The sequence below is a fragment of the Hyaena hyaena genome, unplaced genomic scaffold, assembly GCF_003009895.1.
Source record: "Hyaena hyaena isolate Hyena2069 unplaced genomic scaffold, ASM300989v1 scaffold_505, whole genome shotgun sequence".
NCBI classification, from domain to species: Eukaryota; Metazoa; Chordata; class Mammalia; order Carnivora; family Hyaenidae; genus Hyaena; species Hyaena hyaena.
Window position 1 is genome coordinate 423,842 of NW_024081134.1, and position 21,300 is coordinate 445,141.

Below are 21,300 nucleotides of genomic sequence, written 5' to 3' on the forward strand. Positions count from 1 at the left end.
GTGACTGCCTCCCAGGTAGGGAATGGGACACAGGGAAGGGTCAGTGCTGAATGGAAAGCAGCGAAAGTCTGGAAGGCAAATTAACGAGATGGAAGTCGCCACCGAAGGGAGGAGACTTGACTCTAGGGAGAGCCCTTAGCACGGGGCAGTGCGGCAGTGCGGGATCACCAGATGTTGTTGACTGCCCGACAAATTGTCAAGTTCCGAGGAGGCTCAGGAGCATTTGGAGGGAAAGCCTCTTTAGAAGGAAGATCTGGGAAGACGCGGGCAATAATCAGCTCTGAAAGGTTATGGCGTTATTACGAATTTAAATTGGGAGAGGGTAAATGAGTTCTCATTAAACGAATTTAAAAGTGGGATAAACATGCTAATTTTTATTTCACTCTTCACCCACCAGGGTAATCAGTAATGGGGTGTGGGAGAGAGAGAGCAGGTAAACACATTCTTGCTACTCCTCACTGGCAAGGTGGAGGGTGGGGCTGCCCGTGTCTGGAAAGTTCTCTGAGATGGCAGGTGAATACAGTAAGCCCTGAGCTTGGTACAGTTCTGTTCCTCAAGTCCCATGGAGAAGGCTGTCCCTGGTGGAGTGCTACCTTCTGGGACACCCGGCGACCCAGCATCCAATCGTATCCCTCAGAGCCACGACAGAAAGACGTGGAAATGCTGTGAGGTGCGGTGGGGTTCCTTCCCCACTCTCTGAAGGGGGTCTTGGGCTCTCGGCTCACCTGCCTTCCATGCATTGTCCCTCTGCTTCCAAGAGGAAGCTCAACCACACTCACTGCTATCTCCAGATTCCTCGCCTCCCGTCTCCATCTGCCCACCAGCCAGAGCTCCTTCGGGTTACATAACAATACTCTTTCCCATGCCAGCGCCTTTCACCTTGACCCCCTCCATCCCTGGAGGCTCCCCCCGGAGCTGGGCCACCTTGTCCCTTCACCCACCAGTCTTGCAACCACACCGTGGCCACGCCTCCCTGTCACCTGCATGGCTGGGGGGAACAATGGCTTAGAGAATTATTTTTGGCTTTGAGAAACAGATTTACCTTCCCAAATCTGGCTTTTTAAAGATGATACTGAAATGACTCTGAATCCCCAAATGTGTTACCATCTGTGGGAAGACATGTGGTGACACAGAAACACACGTAACAGCACCAGGAAATTGTTTGGGGTTGACACACTCATGTTCACTAACCCTAAACTGGCACACGGGACCCCGTCCTAACTCAGTTATTTGGACACTCTGGAGTTCAGTGGGCTTGACTCCATGTTTAAGTAAATGAGGCAGAGTTGGATCTTGTAAATGTAAATCCTTGATCTTTGTCTTTCCCTGTAAACCTGCTTCCTTCTCTGACTACCAACTCCTCGAGGCTGTCAGATGCCTACCTCCACTCACTCCTGTGCTGACACTAGACTTTCCCATCTGGACAAGGTCAAATAGAACTTACCTCTTTGCCAAAAGTTACTAATCATTCAACCTTTTGTTCATGGCTTCCCTAACCCTAGGCCTGTCCCTTTGGCCATCTTTCTCATTGCTTCACCCAAAGGGCTGCCAAATAATGAGACAATAGCTCTTACTGCCCTCATTAAGGCTCCCTTCTCACTGGCCTGCTCATCTCTCATCCCACCCCACCCTCACCCATTTCTCCCCGTCCCTGGGGAATTCTTTAGGCTCAGAGTAATCTCCCTAAAGCAAGGCTCTGTTGGTGCTTTATCCCACAACCTACAAAATCAAGTCCAAACTCTCTAGCCCAGGATTCCAGGATTGCCACAAGTGGATCCTGGCTTACCATTCCGGCCCAAGCCCCATGCACCCCTGCTAACCTCCAGCAACAAGACCAGGGCGGCTCATACACGGACCGTTCCGGGCACTGTTTCTGGACACTCTTCCTTCTGTGGGCAATATCCTTCCCCTTCAGCCCTCCTATTCACCTCCCTGCTCCTCACCCTCTTTGTGATGTCCCCTTGAAATTCTCTGCTGCTTTGGGCTCACAGCACCTTGTTTGCTCTCCTTTTCTGGCACCTATTGCCCTCGGGGTTGGATGATGAGACAACTTCTACATGTCTTATTAATACTCACGTCTAACCATCATCCTGCACTTACTCTACGCCAGGTTCTGCACTAACAGGTTCCTGTCATCATCTCACGTTATCCTCACGGCAACCTCAGGAGACATCTGAGACTTGACAGTGTGCCAGCTGGAAATGGACAGGACAGTGGTCCCACCTCAGACAGTGGGCCCTCCACCCCCTCCCTCTCCCCCCCCCACATGCCCCAAAGCCTATGCTACATGACTTCTCAAGGTCTTCTGTCCATAGATGAATAGCAGCAGATGTTTACACAGGGCTGATGGTGTGCCAGGCACTGTATGTACCACACGCTTACACGGCCCATGCTGGCTGAGCCCACTGATGGCCCTAGGGGGTAGACACCACTGTGGTCCCCATTTTGCAGGTGAAGAAGATGAATCGTGGGCAGTTTTAATAACTGGCCAAAGGATGTGATAAGAAAGCAGAGAGATTTAAACCCAGGCAGTCTCAATGTGGAGTTCAAGGGTACAGCCCTGTTTTCTCCCATCCCATAGTAAGCTCCTTAAAGGTGGAGGCCATGACGCCTCAATTTTTACATGACAGCCCAGGAGGTAGCTCAGTGTACTGCGTCAGTAGGTTCTTAGACCTGGAATCCTGATTTTAGAGCCGCCATTTGCATTCCATCAATTTTACTCCATGCCGTGCTAAGGAAGGGGTGGGGGAGGGTTCAAGGGTAGACTTTTCTCTCTCCAAACAGACAATAAACTCTGCAGACAGATCTGAATCAAAAGAATCCAATCAAAGCGCCTCTGACTCATTGTGCTCTTCATCGGGTTTTCTCAAGGAGCCAATCTCTGCCTCAGTTTCCTCATCTGCATGCCAAAGAGAATATTCATAGGCCCCTCTGCTCCCTCAGAAAGGGAGGTTGATTCAGATGCCACAGAAGACAACAGAAGACAACAGGAATGACAATAACATTCCCCGTAAATGTCATTACTCAGAGAACAGAAAACCAGCACAAGCCTGATGAGCTCTTGATTATGGGGAATGAATAAGGGGGCCATTCATCCTCTGCAGTGGATGGTCCACATGCCACTGACAGATTTGGGAACACATCCTGTGCATTTTATATCCTTTGCAAGAAATTTACCCCGTTAGCTCCCTTACTTCTTTCAGGCTATCAGGAGGATTTGTAGTCTCTCCACACACTCTTAGTTGGGTTCTCTAAGCCGCAAGGGAAGTTTGGCAGACAAGCCCACATGTAAGCGTTGGTCACTGATCATTCCAATTCACGTTTGGTTAATGCTCACTGAGTGCTGACAATGCTCTGGGCACTGTTCTAGGCACTTGCTACAGCAGCAATTTAACTTATCCCCACAAAAATTCCTATGACTTGGCTGTCTCTGCCTGTAAGTTTCAGGGAGGGAGCGGAGACTTGGAAAGATCCCTTCAAAGTGGCTGAATCCCACTTATATAGGAGTTGATTTTCAAACAGACCATTGACAGAATCACTGCCAAGTGCCTCTCCTGACGCAGGTATAGGCAGATATTGATGCTCCCCACAGAAGAGATGCAGAGACTCCCCTCCCCCATCCCAGGCAGGAAAGAGCATGTGGTCAGGAAGTCCTACATTCTAGTTTCAGTTCTCCTCTGAACGTGCGAAGGCAAGCCAGCATCATACTCTGGGCCTCAGAGTCCCCATCTGTACCAGGAGAGAACTGGACAAGAAAGTGACAAGGAGCCCTTGGTTGGGATTCCACTGGACATCAAGGCTATAGCTCGGGTCTCACTGAGGCCTCTTCCTAACAGTTGCCCATGCAAAGCAGGAAGGAGAGCATCTGGGTTTGTTGCTGTGGGGACAGACTTAGCCCGAGCCTCATCTCAGCAGAGGCAGCTCTGAGAATTCCTGATGAGGCTGGTGCCCAGAAGAGGGTGTGCAATTCACATCACTCAGAGCTCAAGGCTACCCAAGCCTGAGTCTCACCGCCCCAGACCTGGCCTCCTCCCTGGAGGGGAAAGGGGGCCAGGTGCCCAGACACTGGGCCCTGGACCTCTGACCTTGAACATCTTTGCCTTATCCTAGAATGGAGTTCAGAGAGGGGGCTCAAGGGGCAAAGAGTAAGATAAGAGGCTGCTGAGCCAAAAGCACCAGAGCCAAGAGACCCCGTAGCACCCGGCTTGGGCCAGACATGCAGCTCTGCACCCTGAAAGGACAATGCCCTTCCCCTTCCATTCTCCCAGGGCAGCTCCACCCTGACTCCCAAGCCTCAGAGCCCGGCACCTGCCGCAGCCACGCTGAGCTCCACCACCTTACCCTTCCCACTTCAGGCCAAGCTCCTCTTATTAAGGGCAAGGAGTATTTTATATACTGCTTTCAGATGAATAATTGAGAGTTAAGGAAGGAAAAACAACTCCTCTGTATCATAAAAATCTCTAGTCCCAAGACCAAACCAATCCAGGACAATCTTCCCAAAGAAAGCCTGGCAAAAGCCAGGCTGTCTCCAGAGCCTCAAGCTCTGCTCCCCTGGTAAAAGGTACCCCCAAAGGAGCCATTACCCCACCGCTACTTTCTCTCTGTGTGTGTGTAGGAGGTGGGGTGGGGTTTGGAAGGGGAGGAAAAGTTTCCCACCAGATGCCATGGCCAAGGCCATACTAGCCTTCGCACAACCCCGCAGAGGTGACCCGGCTTAAGCAGGGCTTGTCCGTGGCTCTCCCGGCAGCACTCCGCCCCTGACAGGGACCCAGACCTCCTGGAGCAGATCTGGGTATGAATTCCTGCAACAGGCACAAGAGTGCGGCCCCATTTCCAGCCAATGGCACCGCACATGCCTCAAATGCCAAGGTTTTACTAGGACGTGGACGCCTTACAAATGAAAAATCTGAAGCTATTTTTGCTTTTGGCAGAAGAGTTTGACAGTGGGAAAGATGGGGGTGGGGGGAGGCTGGGGAAGAGCCGTTTAAAACAGGTAAGTGCTGTAAAACAAAGGCAAAAAATCCTGGAAGAGGGGAATACATTTCCCCCTGCTGTAAAAAGTCAGCCCTGTTAAACAGCTTCCGTTTTAGAGGCAAAGGGCCAAAAGTGGGCAAAGTGACCTGACAGCCTGTCCTGGGGATTGACACCTGACCTGAGCCCCCACAGGCACAGGGCAGCAAAAGCATCGAGTCACCAAGGTCTGCCCTTCAATGACCTCAGCAGAGTGCAGGGTGTGGAGAGTCTCTGGAAACTTTTACCTTCCACAATTTCATATCATGTTGCTTAGCCCAGAATGGGGCCAGCCTAGGGGAGGGAAGGGTCCTGAGGATGCAGGGGGCCTTCTACCGTGCCCACGGGGTTTGGGTAGGCAGGCATGAAATGACAGGGTGCTAGGCTGAGGACCCTTGGGGTACAGGCCTGGGACATACATACAGATCCTCTTCTCCCACAGTGCCACTCCTAGGCTGGCCAGGGCACTTTCCTGAACTGTTTTTCTCCAGCCTCTTCAACTGCAAAAGGGAACAAGCTACTAATCTTTCTTCCTCTGGGGGTCCCTTGTGTACTTGCATTTTGTTGCGTTCAAGTAGCGACACGGAAAAATGAACACATCAATTGCCGTTTGTGTGCCAACACGTCCACATGGGGAAATGTACACACGCTTTGCGTTGAATTCGTGCACGCCCTTTCTACAGACATTCAATTTCCAGGCTCCCTTGAAGTAACGGTAAATAAGGCATCAATTTAACCATCGCATACATTCATGCAAAATGCCAACGTGCAGCATATCAGAACCTCTGCCCAGTTTTACAAACAGAACCCACTGTGCCAAGGATCACAGGAAAGTTCAGACACCCTCTCTTCAGAAATACCACGGAGCCTTCTCTTGGCTCTAAGACTCCAGGTCCGGAACCTCAGCCTGTTGCTGACATACCCCGGGCTGCCCGGAATAATTATAAACAGAACCTCTTGGACCTGATTCAAATGGCAACGCTAAGCAAGTGCAGGAATTTAGTTGATTTCAGGTAACTTCTCTGTCCTGTCCCTTCGGCACCCCAATCCCAGCATAAACACCTCGAAAAAGTGAGTCTTCTGAAACCCCTCCCCACGGCCCGCACTGGCCCTGGGTGTCCCTTTAGAGACCTTTCCCGGAGCTCGAGTGGGTGGAAGCGGCACCGGGCAGGACCAGATGTGCGGCCCCCAGCCTCCGGTCGGCACACCGCAGGCTCGCCGGGCTGGAGAACTTTGCGAAGCGCCCCAAACTGCTCCCTGCTTCCACTCTCAGCCATTTCTTTCATTCTCCCCTCACAAAGAGCCGGGGGACCGAGCAAGCCGTCGCCACCTGCCGCCGGATCCCGGGGCGCTGCCTGTGGCACCCCCGAGGGAAGGCAGGCCAATGGAAAGAGGGCAGAGGTTCACACCCCCACCCCCAAGCCTCACGTCGCGGAGCTGCCCGGAGGTGGCTGCACAGCGGGAGGGAACCGACGCCCCCGGGCCGGCTGCCTGCTCCCCCGCGGCGCCGGCCCCACCCCCAATCCTTCCGGCGCCCCAGCGCCCACCCACCCGGGCGCAGGAGTGGGAGGGTGCCGCGTGGGCAGCTGGAGCAACAGGCGTGGGAGCAGCGCTCCTCACACTTCCTGGCTCCAGAAGGCTCGGTCGCGTCCCTCTTACCTTCGGCAAAGCGAGCCCCGGGCCCCGCGCCCCGCGCCCGCGCGCGCGAGGAAGCTGCGGCCGGGAGCCGGGGGCCGCGGAGGCGCCGAGCGCCCAGCAGCGCGGCGAAGCGCCCAGCAGCCGCCGCTCGCCGGCGAAGTCTCGCTCGCTCTCTGCCTGGCTCGGTCCGTTCGTGCGTCCCCCGGTCCTTGGGGCCCTCCCTCCCCCGCCGCCGCCGCCGCCGCCGCTCCAGCCCCGGCTCGGCGCCGCGTCCCCTCCCCGCTTCGCCGCCCCGCTCGCGGGCTCGCGGGCTCGCGGGCTCCCTCGCTCGCGCCCTGCCCCCGCCGCTGCCGGCGCCGCGCGGAGCGGAGCCCGGCGGGCCACGGGCTGACTGGCGAGGTCCCTCTCCCGAAGGGGGAGGCGGTGGGGGCGCGGCGCGGGCGGGGCGGAGAGGAGAGTCCGGAGGCGGCGGCGAGGCTGCGCCCTCGGCTCCCTGCCGATCCCCGCGGGCCGAGCGGCTCCAGGCCCGGCCGGAGAGCGCGGGCCGCCAGGCAGCGGAGGGAGAGAGGAGGAGGACCTGGAGGCTCGCCGCGGGAGGGTGCCCGGGGCGAGGGCGTGTGACTCCCCGCGCGAGGGTGTGTGTGAGTGCGTGCGTGCGTGCGTGTGTGTGTGTGTGTGTGTGTGTGTATGTAGAGGGGCGCGCGCGCGAGCGGGGGGCGGGGAGACGAGGCAGAGCCTGGTGCGTCTCCCCGGGCGAGTGGAGGAATCCTAGGGTGTGCCTGGAGGTGGCGGAGTGTACCCGCGCGGGTGGAAGCGCGTGTGCCGGCGAGGGTGGGCACGGGGGTGAGCGTGGCAAGGTGAGCTCGTCTTGGGGTGGGGGTGGAGCACGGAGTGGGCACGAGTGTGAGCTCGGGGGCGTGTATGCTGGGGACCCGGGGAGAGGCGGCACTGAGCGCCAGTGTGCGCGCGCGCGTGGGGGGTGTGTGGAGCTAGCCGGGTGTCTCTTTCTCACCGACTGTCCACGCGACATCAGCACTTGCTCACGGCCGAGCCCCGCCACCTGGTGAGGTGGAGCCAGCCACCGCGCATCTTCCCGGCTCGCAGCGGCTCTCAGCTCCGGGTGCCTCCGTGTGCCCGGGCTGGAGATCCCAAGGGGGACTCACACTGCCCTTACCCCACGTAAGAGCCGCTCTCCTCCCAGGGCTCGAGGGGCACGACCCGAAGGTAGGAATTGTCCTGTCCTCTTGACCCGCCACGTGTTCCTAGGACCCAGATCCGGGAGTCTGGACTTGAGAGGATGAACTCCCTGCCCGAGACCGCCGGATCCCTGGGTCCCTCCCCAAAGCCCACGGAGCCCCACTGCCCTGTGCCTCGGCCCAGGATGGGGAGCAGGAGGTCGGCACGTGCCCACAGGGCAGGGCGGACGGAGCCCCGAGCATCCCCGTAGTGTGGTATCCCACACTCCCGGCCGCGGCGCGCGGAGCGTTCAGTCCCCGCAGACCGTGCCGACCGGTGGCTTCAGCTTTCCCCGGGTCTGCGGCCCCGGTTCCCGGAATCCCGGGATCTCAGCCCGCTAGTGGAGCAGCCGGGCGAGTCCGTGCCTCAGCAGGACCGGAACACAGGGCTTGAGTGATCACCGTTCTGAGGGTGGAGAGGTGGAGTGTGGAGAACCTGAGACACATTGAAAAGCAGAGTGTGCGGCGAAGGCGAGAGTGTGCTGGAAAGAACCTCGCCGAGTCCGGAACGGGGTTTCTGGCTTGTGAGCTCAGCCCTGTTCCAGGTGATGGGGGTGGGGGTTGGGGATCAGTCGTTGTGGTCTGGGCCGCTGCGGATTCCTGGCAGCTGGAGCCCTTCTCTCAGTTACTCCTGCCACTCTCCCCAAAGCCCCCTTCAGTGTGTCAGTCTGAAAGGTGTACAATTGGCCCTTCAGAGGTGGGCGTGGGATCCATTAGCATTTGCCAGGAGTCCCAGCGCGGTGTGAGATTTGCATACTGATTTACATACAGTAATAATGATTAACAACACTGCCACTCCCTGGCAGACAGAGGAAGAATTCAGGGAAGGCCCTGGCTCTGCTCCCACCTCCCTCCTCCCTCCTCCCTTCCTTCTGGGGAAGGGCTAATTTTCTCACAACTATCCACTTGGGCTGCTTTGACCCCTGGGACTGCCCCAGACTCTGGGTGGGCAGGTCCAAGGAAGGGCACTTTCCTTCAGTTCTCCACCCCCACGTCCAACTGGGGAGAGTCAAAGCTCAGTACTTCATTTCTGCCAGCATTTGAACTCCCGGACATCCCCACCTTTGTTTTGCACCTTGGGGATAGCTCAGGGGCTGGGTCTGCCCCAAAGCCTACAGGCTTCCTGGAACAGTTAGTGGGGGCACCCTTCTTCTTCTGGAGAGGTCAACTGATGGGACCACTGTGCCGTCCTGTGTCTTGTAAGTTGTATTTGAAGACAGCATACGGAATCTGACACCTCCCCCGGTAACCCCCTCCCAACCCTTACACACACCTGGCCCCTTTCCTCCCAGGCTTACATCTCATCATTCAAGGGCAGTAGCTGTCCAGAGGATCTAGAGGGAAATCTGAAAGATTTGAATTTCTAGTCTAGGCCAGTATGGTTTTCATTTACCGGCCTTTCTCACAACCAGGTGACCTGGAAAATAAGAGAGAGCAAGAGATGGACAGAAAGGAGGCTCCTTGACTCAGGCAGATGGAGGAGCCACTGCCCAGGAGATGCTGTCCCCTCCCACTGACTGCCACCCTCCCTCGCGTCTTTCCAGAACTACATGGCCTCACCTTCCCCCTCTCTGCCTCTGGCCTGGCCTGGCCGGGATTTTCACTTGCTTTTCCCCCATGACACGGCCGCTTTTCCTTTAACTCTCAGCTTCTATTTAAAAAGCTAATTTGGGAGCTTGTCCATGCTCCCAATTCAGACATTTTAAATAGGAACTGAAATTCAGGAGCTGCCAGGGCACTAGATTTCCTCCCCCTGCCACCAGCGTGGCTAAGGCATTTGTTCAGTGACTCCATTGGCCCTGGCCCTGTGTGTCTGTGTGTGTGCATGCATGAATGCGTGTGTGTGTGTGTGTGTGTGTGTGTGTGTGTGTTTGAGAGAGAGAGAGCCAGCTAGCAAGAGTGCACTGAGTATATTTCAAGCTATCTTTTCTATTTAAAGACGGTGCTCCTATGGAAGAGTTTCTCTGTGTCTGTGTGTCCTTCCGAAGCTGTGCACACATGAGGATTCTTCTTGAGTCCTGTGGTTCCGGCCACTATTTGCAGAGCTTGTCACCGAGAGGACTGTGACGTTAAACGGCAACCCAGCTCCAAGTCAGCAGGCTCTGTGCTGGCACTCCAGGCTGATGTGTCTGCGCAGCTATTTCCCAGGGCCGCTCTGCTCAGGCTTGCTCTTTGAAGCTGTGCCTCAGCGTATCCATAAGGGTCACCCCTCCCTCTAGCCCCCCCACCTCCTGCCCCACTGCTTGTGGCTGTCTTAGTGGGGCCAGAAGTTTAGAGAGAGAGAGGGAGCCTGAGCCTCCGATGGTTGCAGGCTTTCCACGTTCAATGCACTGTGTACCTTGGAGGTAAAAAGCACAGGCTTCGAGGCCAGACTCCCGGGGTTTGAACCTGCCTCTGTCATTTCATAGCTGTGTGACCTTGGGGAAGCTACTTAATTTCTCTGTGCCTTGATTTTCTCATCTGCCATAAAATGACAATAAATACTACTATTTTACCTTACAGGGTTGTTGGGAGGACTTAATGATTTAATGAACTCTCAGAGAAAGCATTCTAGAACAGCGCCAGAAACATAAGAAGTACAACATAATTGTCGGGTGCTGTTGTTGCCCAAGGCAGATGTGGTGCAGACGAGAGGAAGTCAGAACTGCTGGATTGTACACACAGACGCAGGCAGACACACACCTCCACCCGTGTAACAGTAACAAGGCCAGGCCACAGCCCACAAAGGGTCAAGTTCACCTTATTGAGATAGTTGATTCCCTATGCCCCAGAAGAGGGGAACTTCTGATGAAGACATAGAGGAAGAGCCACCAGGATGGATAAAGAAGGGGCTGGACCAGGTCGAAAGCCAGTGGGACATTTCCCCGGAGGGGGTGGGGGGGACAATATCATTCTAGCCCTATGGACCCAGCCTCCCGATATATGCAACCACATTAAGCAAGACTTTATGGAAGTAGAGCTCTGGTGAAGGACTCTGTGGGGGTGCCCCCTCAAACTCCCTTAGTCTCCCCTTGGTCTTGGAGACCTCTCACTTTGGTCTGCCCGATGCCCCTTGTCCCTTATTCCTGCAGCTGGGCATATCAGCATTTATTTATTGGCCACCTGAGTTCATTTCCCTCAGTCCTTGAGCATCTAATCAAGGCACAGAGAGGTTAAGTGGCTTCCTCAAGGTCACAGGTAGGAGGGACTCATGAGGCCACTAATAAGAGGGGAACAATAAAAGACCAAAAATAGGAAGGCTGTCCAAGGGATGGATCCAAAGCAACATTGCAAGTGATTGAGTTGTATCAGACTTAGTATTGACCTTCAGTTGCAGAGCCACCATAGGCTGGACTCCTTGCTAGGTATCCTCTAAATCTTGCCCCATAGGTATTATTACTATTTTATAGATGGGAAAACTGAAGGTGGTTGACGCTGAGGGATGCATCCCAGGCCTCAAGCCTAGAGTGCAGCTCTGAATCCTCCCTCTTTCCACTGCCCAAGGCTACTGGTCATGGGGTCTTCTGAGAATAGAGGGGACCCCTCCATCAGATAAGACTTGCCCTAAGAGGACATTCTCGACCTGGCTCTGTTGGCTTCTCAAGTGTTTGGCCTCAGGTTGGGTGTGGGGCAGGGTTCAGTATGTTCAGACTGAGATTGTACCCTCTGAGTCTTCTTCAGGGTGCAGTCTCTGGAGGATTCTCAAAGCTTAGTGCTGCCTTGGCTCCCTCTAGTTTTCCAAGGTGAAGCAGGTGGCGGTGTTATAAATGCTTGAGACCTTTGCCCCAGTCCCAGGGGCAAAATCAGTCCATCTTGTTCCATGTGATGGCCGAACTCATAGCCATCAGACACTTCCTGAGGGAGTGGGGGAAACCCACACTTCCTTCAGCCCTGACCTTGTTAGGGAGGCCAGTGGTCGCCTGAGTGGTCGTCTCATTAGTCACAATGCTTCAACCAGTTAGGGCAAAGGAGATGTTGTCAAAATTGGTGGGCTCCAGTGGATCTTCCAAAAGTCGGCCTTTCCAAGAGAACTTTGCCATGCCAGTGCCTGCTCCAACCCAGGCAGATCCTGGGGAGGCACAGCCGTGATGGGGGCAGGGGTGCTTTCTGCTCATAAGACCTCCCTGAGAATAGGAAGTGAGGTGAAGGGAGAGGAGGATGGGAAGAAGGACAGCAAGTCTGAGAGGGGACATCGGCACTGGAAAGAAGAGAAACACCCTGATCATTGCTTGTTTTCTTACTAAAGACAATTTGGAGGAGGACAAGGGACTGAAGGGACAGCTCGTAGATGTAATAACTGATTTAGTCTCTTCTGGGGGCTCCATTTGCTTGCAAACTGAGGGCTCTATCCTTGTTCTTCTCTACTCCTCCATCTGCCCTTCTCCCTGGAGAGTTGATGGGAGCCCCCAGTTTCAAGTTCATTCAGGTGCTGATGATCCTTTCCTGAGCTTTCCCCTCCCCCTAAGTGTCTACTAGTCACCTCCATCTATGTACGCAGGTACTTCTCTGCTTCCTCATACCAGCCTCCTTCAACCTTCTGCACCAGCTCATTTCCTCGAAAACATACCCTCTTCTGATCATGCCACCCCCCTTGCTTCCTTTCTGGCCTTCCCTCCTTCCACTTGCATGCCTTTCTTTCCAGCACATAGATCTTCTCTCTGTTACCTGACCCAAGAACGTCCTTCCACTTTTTCATGCCTTTGTACCAGCCATTCTGTCTTCTGGAAATGCCTTCCACCACTTCCTGGTTCCGTCTGTCTTCCTAGCAAACATCCACTCAGCCTGAAACCTTCAATACCCAACCCAAAGGTCACATAAGACGTACTGGTGAAGCCCACCCTGACACCACCCCCCCCCCGCCCCACCCAGGAGGAACTAGACATTCCCTTGGACTACCACAGTCGTTCCTCAAATTGAGTTTTTATTACCTTGGTTGTGTGCATGGTGGTCTCATGCTCTGGCTTTAAACTGTTTAAGGCAAAGACCATGTCTTACTCATCGCTGAATATGTTAGCTCAGTGCCTGGCAATTACAGAGGCTCAATATATTCACATCAGGATTATTTTAACTTCTGCTCACCTGGCTCCCTTGATTGTGTGTAACTGAGAATATGTGATAAATTTGTCAACCGGTCAGCCTCCAGGTCCTGACTGATCTGTGGCACTGGCATGAGGACAGAAAGAAAGGTTCAGGGTGTTCAATTTTTGGCTGATCTTAGATGAAAAGAGCCTCAAAGCCCCCCTCCTCCAGCCTTTTTCGAATCTACAAAGTGAGCCTCAGTCAATGCTACCTGCAGAGACTTGGCCAGTGTTCTGCTCTTGAACCAGATTGGTATTTAGAGAACTCTTTTCTTTCCTTTCTGGCAGAATGTCAACCCCATCCCCAGAATATATCACCTCCTTGGGAATAGCCAGGACGCTGTCTGTTGGAAATGGTACCTGACTGCAGCTGTGATGAGGCTCACCCTAAAAACTGGCACAGGGCTTGTTAAAATCCCATTAGCCAAAACCCTGGCTTGGCTCAAGGAGATGCCAAGACCAAAGCTTGCTGGACTTTAATTAGAAAGTCGTATGGGCACCACCTCAGGAAACCTCGGCTAGTGGAGACTTAAGGTGACAACATAGGCTTGGGATAGACCTGACTTCAAATCTTGACTCTAACAAACGGTGTGACTCTGAGCAAGCCACTTCTCTGATCCTCAGTTCCCTCACCCACAACATGGATCGTAATGATGGTATCAATCCAGAGGACTCATGAGGATTGAATTAAACAATGTATGTAACAGGGTGCCTGAGTGGCTCAGTCAGTTAAGCATCCGACTTCGGCTCAGGTCATGATCTCACGGTTTGTGGGTTCAAGCCCTGCACTGGGTTCTGTGCTGATGGCTCAGAGTCTGAAACCTGTTTCAGATTCTGTCTCCTTCTCTCTCTGCCCCTCTTCTGCTCGGTCTCTGTCTCAAAAATAAATAAACTATTAAAAAAAATGCAAACAATGTATGTAACCTATCTCATGCAATTATAAATAAGAATGTTGGCTGTTACCCTAATACTGTAACTGAATTTACAGGAGTTTGAAACTAGCTCTTGTAAAATCTTGGGCACAGCTCACTAACATGCTTGTTTGTGAAGTAGATTAGGTAGGCCACTCAAGTTCTTTCCACGTGGTTATTGTTCATACTGAGACCCTGAGAAATGTGTGAAATCAGAAAACTTTGTCTCCAGATACTTTTTTCCATTGCCTCTTCTCCATTCTGTGGCACCCCACTTCTGCAGCCTTGAGCTTCAAGCGCTTATTTCTCCCCAGTCCCTCCTCATCAGCAAAAATTGATAGGATCATTTAAACTAAGGTGTAAGTGACTGTCCTGTCCAGGGCTACAGTATTCACTTTTTCACAGGATACATCCTTAAATCAAGGCAATGAAACAGAGTAGGTGGGATTTCAGACATCCATCAGAGAACTGGGGGAGGTTTTAGGGGGCAGGAGGCGCTCCCCAACTCCACAGAGTCACTGTCCACTCATAATACTGGCCCCATTAATGCAGCTATAAGCATCAAAGTATTTCTGTATTCTCTTTCTGCCTCCTGAAGCTAGAAAATGAAGTCTGCAGCTTTTGCAAAAAGTGTCGTAATAAGGGAATTTGTGCACCAAGTTTTTATACTAAGCTCCTCTTGGTAAACCGACATAGTTCCTGCATGCCAAGGTCCCTTCCGGTTCTGCACAGCTACGATACTCCTACTCAAATGCATTTTTTCTTCAGAGCTCAAGGGTGGGGTTGGCGCTTTTGCCTCACTGGGTTTGTGGGAGACCCAGCTGCAAAATCATTAATTGCTTTGGTGAGTCAACAAATAAACAATGACAGTCCAGCTACTGTTCCCATGCTGCAAGGTCATAAGAAGTTTCCGGACTTCCCTGCAAAACCTTGTTACAAATGAATCCTCCTGGCCCTTAAGAATTCTTTAGTATGGAAAATTACAAACATGTACAAGAAGAGAGAATTGTATAATATACCCCCCCAACCCATCACTTAGCTTTGATAATTACTGACTTAAGGTTTATAACATTTTATCCATACCCCTACTTACCGTTGTCCCCCAATAATTTTGAAACAAATTTCACTTACAGTTGAAATATAATTTCATCTGTAAATTTTTCAGTAATTACGCCTTCTTTATGACCAACATGGTACATCTCTCCAGGGGAGAAGTCCTTCCTACCTCCCTCCGGATGCCAAGATTTGACCAATCTGCATCTGTGTCCCAGGGCTAGTCTCTGAGTTAGGAAGCTCAAGGGCTTGATGAATTCTGTCCAAAGTCTGTTCTGCTCCCTGGAGAGGCAGGGATATACATACAATGTCATGCAGAGACACCACCATATGCAAGATTTTGGATATTAGCTGAGTTGCTGCCCAATCACTGAAATGAGACCCAAACTAAGAGGCAGAAATCACAGTCATGGATCCCAACTGGCCTCAGCGTTTTTCACAAGTGTTATTTCATGTAGCCTTCACCAGTTCTTATTTTACTTCTATCTTCTAGATAAGAAAACTAAGCCCTCGGTGACACAGCTGGTCGATACCCGTGGCAGAACCTGACTAGATGCTTATTGAACTCCACTCCTCTTTTTCATGGGCACAGCTGGATTACATTTCCCAGGCTCCTTTGCAGTTAGGTTTGGCTGTATGACTGAGTTCTGGACAAGGCAATGGAAGAGTTCTGGACAAGGCAATAGAAGAGTTCTGGACAAGGCAATAGAAGCCAGTCCCATATAAACAAAACAAAACAAAACAAAACAAAAAAACATCCAGGGCCATCCTACATGCTCTCTTTCTTTCTCTGTCCACTGGCTGAATGGAGAGAATTTCAAGGCCCAACGGAGGATGGAGTCACAAGAAGGAGGGAGCATGGATGACTGTGTGAAGCAGAGACCTCTCTGAACTTTCACTGGACTGTGAATTGAGTAAAAACAAAACAAACAAAAAACTTTTATTATGTTAAGCCACTGAAATATGGGTGGTGTGTCTTAGAGCAGTATGCCTACCCTGACCAATACAGTGGCACAAATAGGATTTAAACCCTAAGCTGACTATGCCGGTGTTCAAAGCCTTGCCCTACACCATATTGCCTCCAGGCACAAAACATCAGAATTGCTTGTAAGGATCTCCTACATGTTCAGCATTTGATAGAACTGCCTGAGAGGATCTCACATCTTAGATTTGTGCTAATATAGTAGCCGCTAATCACGTAGGGCTATAAAAACTAAAAGTTTTAAATCTGTTTCTTAATTGCTCTGGTCACATTTCAAGTACTCAGTAGCCCCATGTGACTAATGGCTGCCACACTGAGCAGTACAGATAGAGGACATTTCCATCATCACAGAAAGTTCCATCAGACAACGTTGTCAGATGTAGACCCGACATTTGCAATGTACCCTTCCTTAAATCCCCACAGAAGAGCCAGGGATACAAAGGACAGAGAATGGTCCAAAGACATAAGGGCTCTTTCCCCTGTAGGGGTCAAAGGCAGGTCGCCTAAGATGTACCACTATGTCAGATTGATTATTTTGCATTGATCTACTTGGGGAAAAGCCAGTACAAGGACCCTCAGACCCTCCTCTGTCTCCCTAAAAGTAGGAAATAAGTCTCACATATGAAAGGTACCCTCCCTGTACTAAGTAAAAAGACATTTTTATCACCAAAGTTAGAAGCTTTAAAGGCAAGAAAACTAGAAACAAATCTTGTTACTTTTCTACTAATCAGCTACCTCAGCCCAGATTCTGCTTAGAATTTCTTACTAATGAAAGCCCCCCAACATCTGTTTTCTTTATCTTGTGAATTCCTCATAAACTGATTGTCTCTTTGTCTGAAAAAAATATAGAAAAAAACTGCCCACCTTGGTCATTTCTTTAGGCCTCGGTTTCATTATTGGGGCTCCCTAGGCACTTAATAGAACTTTGGGTTTTTCCTCCTGTTAATCTGTCTCATGTAAATTTAATTCCTAGTCCAGCTCAAAGACCTTAAGGGTAGAGAAAGAATTTTTCCTTCCTTCAGCCCTCATCCAGACTTTCGGTCTTTCCCCTGCCCTCCCCAGCTAACTTCCTGGCCATAGACTGGTGGCCCTTGCATACTCGGGGTCACAGCCTTCGTTATGACACCCTCTGACACAATGAGCCTTACCTGTTCACTGGACTGTGTCTTCTAAGGAAGGGGGAGTTGTATCTCATTCTTACCTCAACACCTGTGCACAGGTGCCCAGGGCTGTGCTTCCTGGCCAAGGCTAGGGATAGGTAGGGAATTTTCCAGAAGTAGAAGCCCAACCAAGGAGGCCAAGTACGTCGGTCCATTTCCCACATGGTAGCCAGAGCCGTCTTTCTGAAACACAAATGCCGCCATATTGCCATTCAGTTGAAATCCTTCTGTCAATCCCCACTGCCCATCAATTAAATAGACATAGCTTGCATGTCTCACTTGTTATCTAATCCTTACTTCTTCTGCTTTCCCACCTTCGAATCCTGGAGCTCTTGAGCCCATGTTCCTACCATATTAGAAGTGCTGCAGTTCTCTGAGTGCCCAGCTTTCTCTTACCCCTGAGTGTTTGCTCAGGCTATTCCTTCCTCAGGAACTCTATACGTCTTCCCCACCTCTACTTAGCTAGGCCTCCATGTCATGCTAAGCTTGGAAACACTTCTCCCAGGAGGCCTTACTTGCCCCTCAGCCTGGGACGGCGCCCCTCTCCCCATTCCACCTCCTTTGGCTCCCAGCACTGACCAGCTATAGAACTTTCCCCACTTCCAAGTCTTCCCTGGGGGCAGGAAGGAGGTGCTTGGGAATCAGTAGAGACTAACTTGTACAATTTCTTGCCAAGAGATTGACCCTTCTGAGTGCCTCCAAATTATGAGCCTTCCTCCCCTCAACACCCACACCCACACTCGTTTTCCATCCATTCAATTCCTCTTCAGAGTCACCAGGGAGGCAAAGTGGAGTCCTGTAAGTCTCTCACAAACAGCGATGCCCAGAGACCTCTGCTTTTTGACCCCAACCAAGTGCTCAGAACAAATGCCACTAAGCCCGTAGAATATGCCTCCACCCCCCCCAACTTGCCATGGTCTCACCATTTGAAAGGGGGGCCTGATATGCTGACGAGAGTGTGGCAGTTACATTCCGGGCTGGTGCCAAGGTACACCGTGGCTCTTCCCCTCTTTGGATTATTTTTATGGGGATCAGAGCAGAGAGAGGCAGTGGACTCCAACTCCTGAGACAACATCACAATAAATTGCCTTGGTGGCTCTTCTACGGTTCATAACTAGTAAATCAAATCTATTGAACAATACATTTACTGCAAATTTAAGAAGTCGTTCTTCCATTTTTTTAAGTGTATGTGTTAAATCATGTCCAGAGTCATAAAGAATGGAGACAGCTGGGCTCAGTGTGCAAAAGAAAAAAAAGCAACCACATACTTAAAGAAGTTAGTAAATTTCTTGTCCTTTGATGGTGACAGAGTGAATACCCTTCCCATGGCTCTTTGGGGGTGCTTCTCCCACCCGGGTAGACCAGAATCTTTAAAGTGGCAAGTGCGCACCATATTGGCTAATGCCTGAGTCAATTTTGCAAATACGGGCTCAATGTTAGCTTCCCTCTTCGCTGCAGACTCCTGGAACAGACAAAGAAGGAAACACAGCCATCTTAGAGAATTCCACAGTGCTGCTTGCCCTTGTGAAACCGTGATGAGGGATATGGGGGGGGGGGGGGGGGGGCGGTTATGAACCATTTTTCCCTAGGAAGATTCTTTTCACTTCTTTCTCAGTCTACTCAAATGCTCCTTTGACTTGAACTGAAGTCTCAACTCAAGGTGCACTTTTGACTCGACCACATGAGCGTGCTTTGTCTTATCTGAATCTCCAGTCCCTCCTAAATATTAACAGGGGAGCCCCAGCCCAGAGCCCGGCAGTCAGGAAACATTTTAATTGAGCCGATAGGTCTTTGTCCACTAACACTAGTTCAACACACATGTATTAAACCATTCATTCTTTTAACATATACTTATTGAATGTCCACTCATTGCTGTGCTGGGCATATGGTGGTGAGCAAGGTAGGCTCTGCCTTCTTGGAAGTCTTGGTTTAAAACAGGAAGACAGACTGTGGATGTGTGCTCTGCACTGAGGTTTGGGCTTACCAACCTCTTCTGGGGGGGGGGGGGTCAGTGAAGCCCAAGGGGTGAAGGGAAGCTAGAGTTACAAATTCTCAAAAACAATCTCACAAGGTCGATTTATTTGTATTTCCATTGCCGGCGAGGAATCAGACGTGAGAATCACACAGCGACAGGGCTATGCGTGGAAAGGTAGGAAAGCAGAGCGAGGAGGCACTCGGCCCAGTCCGTGGGATCAGGGAAGATATTCTGGATGAGAGGACATCTGAGCTTGGAGAAGAAAGAGGACACGGAATCAGCCAAATGCCAATGACTGAGAGGATGAAGCAAACACCAGGAAGCAAAGACACCAAGACAGGGAAGAGTGCAGTGTGTGTCCGGGGTGTGGGGGAGAGTCGGGGCACAGCAGGGGCTGAGGGGGGGAAGCCAAGGCAAGGAGCTGGACTCTGTCCTGCAGGCCACGGGGAGCCACCAGAAGGCTCCGGGCAGTTGCATAGTGAGGGCAGATCTACGTTATAAAAATCCACTCCGGCCCCACAGTGTGGAGGATGGACTTGAGGAGGACCAGATGGGAAGCAGGGGGACCAATTAGCAGGCTGTTGCAGTATTCCAGGAGAGCGATGAGGGCCTCTGCTAAGACAGTGGTGGGTGGATGGACAGAAGGGAGCATGAGACAAGGAGGTTGGAGGTGAAATTATCAGGACTCTGGACTGCCTGGGAACAGAGCAGCACCAGAGGCCCCCAGGTCAGGCCATGCTACCTGACCATCCGGCTCTACCAACAGAGGGCTGGGAAATGCAAAGCAGAGCCAGCTGGGGTGCAGAGGCAGCCCTTCCGGGAGGGAGGGCTGGTCACAGTCTTCTCCAGGGGCCATGTCCAGACAGGGCTGTTTATACTGGGCTGGAGGAAGCTGTCAGGGGGGACATTCAAGACCTGTGAGCAATACAGACCTTCAGAAACAGGCTGGCGTTTCCTTAAAGCAGGCTCACACTTCCTCTGGTTGTAGGAGAATGGATTTTCAAAATAGGTCTGAACACATCTCAGCGGTGCAGCCACTGTGGCTAGAGGCGCATAGAATTGCTGACCTCTTGTGAGATGAGAGGAGAAATTAACTCTCGGGTCTCATCCCCTGCCTTTCTTCCCTCCCCCCCCTTATTGTCCCCAACATGCGTGCACGCGCAGGCGCACACACACAGGCATGCGTGCGCTTCAGCTTCCCTAAACTTCTCACCTCCCCCAGACACACCAGGCCCTTTCACACTCCCTCTCTGCACCTGCTGTTCTCTCTGCCTGCAGAGTCCTTCCTCCTTCCCCACTGGGCAGACTGTGTTCCTCCTTCCAGCGCAATCCAGATGCTGGTCCTCTCTGACTGCCCCGAGCATCCTCACCATGCTCCCCGCTGTCAAACAGCACCTTGCGATATGCTGCTTTGAGCTCTTTCTTCACCTCCAAGCTCAACTCCTGAGTCTTATTCATCTTGGCTTCCCCGGCAGCTGCCCAAGGTCTGACCATGGCCAGTGTTCAAAACCTGCTTGTGAAATGAATGAGCACAGCCCTGGAGGTGGGACCAGACACATCTTCCCCAACCCAGGTCCCAAGTGTCTCAAGTTCCTCTCACGTCAATGAAGAGGATCCTCTCTGCCTGCCAGGCACTCACATTCTCCCTGGGAAATAACACGTGCGCGCACACACAAACACCCATGAGAAGAGAATAGCACGGACAGAGTCTCCATTTGCCTTCAGTTCTACATGAGCTGGTCTATTCTTAGAGCAGGTCTAATAGGTCAGCCTTTATTTTTATCCCCATTTTACAGATGAGGGTTCCACCCTTAGGGAAAGCATCAGCTTTGGGGGATGCCGAAGATCACAGACTTGTTGAACATCATGGGGGCAAATGAGTTTCTCCAGGCCGACTGCAGCTGGTGGGTCTGGATGAAGTCCCCAGAGAGCAAGGCCTTCAGTCATTGGCCAGGTGGCCTGTGCAGTCTCTCTGGGTTTCTGATGGGCTTCTGGAGCAGGAGGCGACTGACTACCATCACCCAGCTTGTCAGCCTCCTGGGAATCTTCTCTGCCTCCGTTAGGCTGGGTACCTCCACCTGTTGAAGGTGGTGGTACTCATAGCAGGGAAAATAGACAAGGGTCAGGAGGGGCTGGAGTTGCCATCATCATCGCCATCGTCATCATCATCATCACAGAATTGGTAACAACAGCAGGGAAAGAGTGACCACAGACTCGTGCTTGGCATTGCACAGGTGTGCCATGCTATGCAGAGGCCTTATATGTGTTGTTTTTAGTCC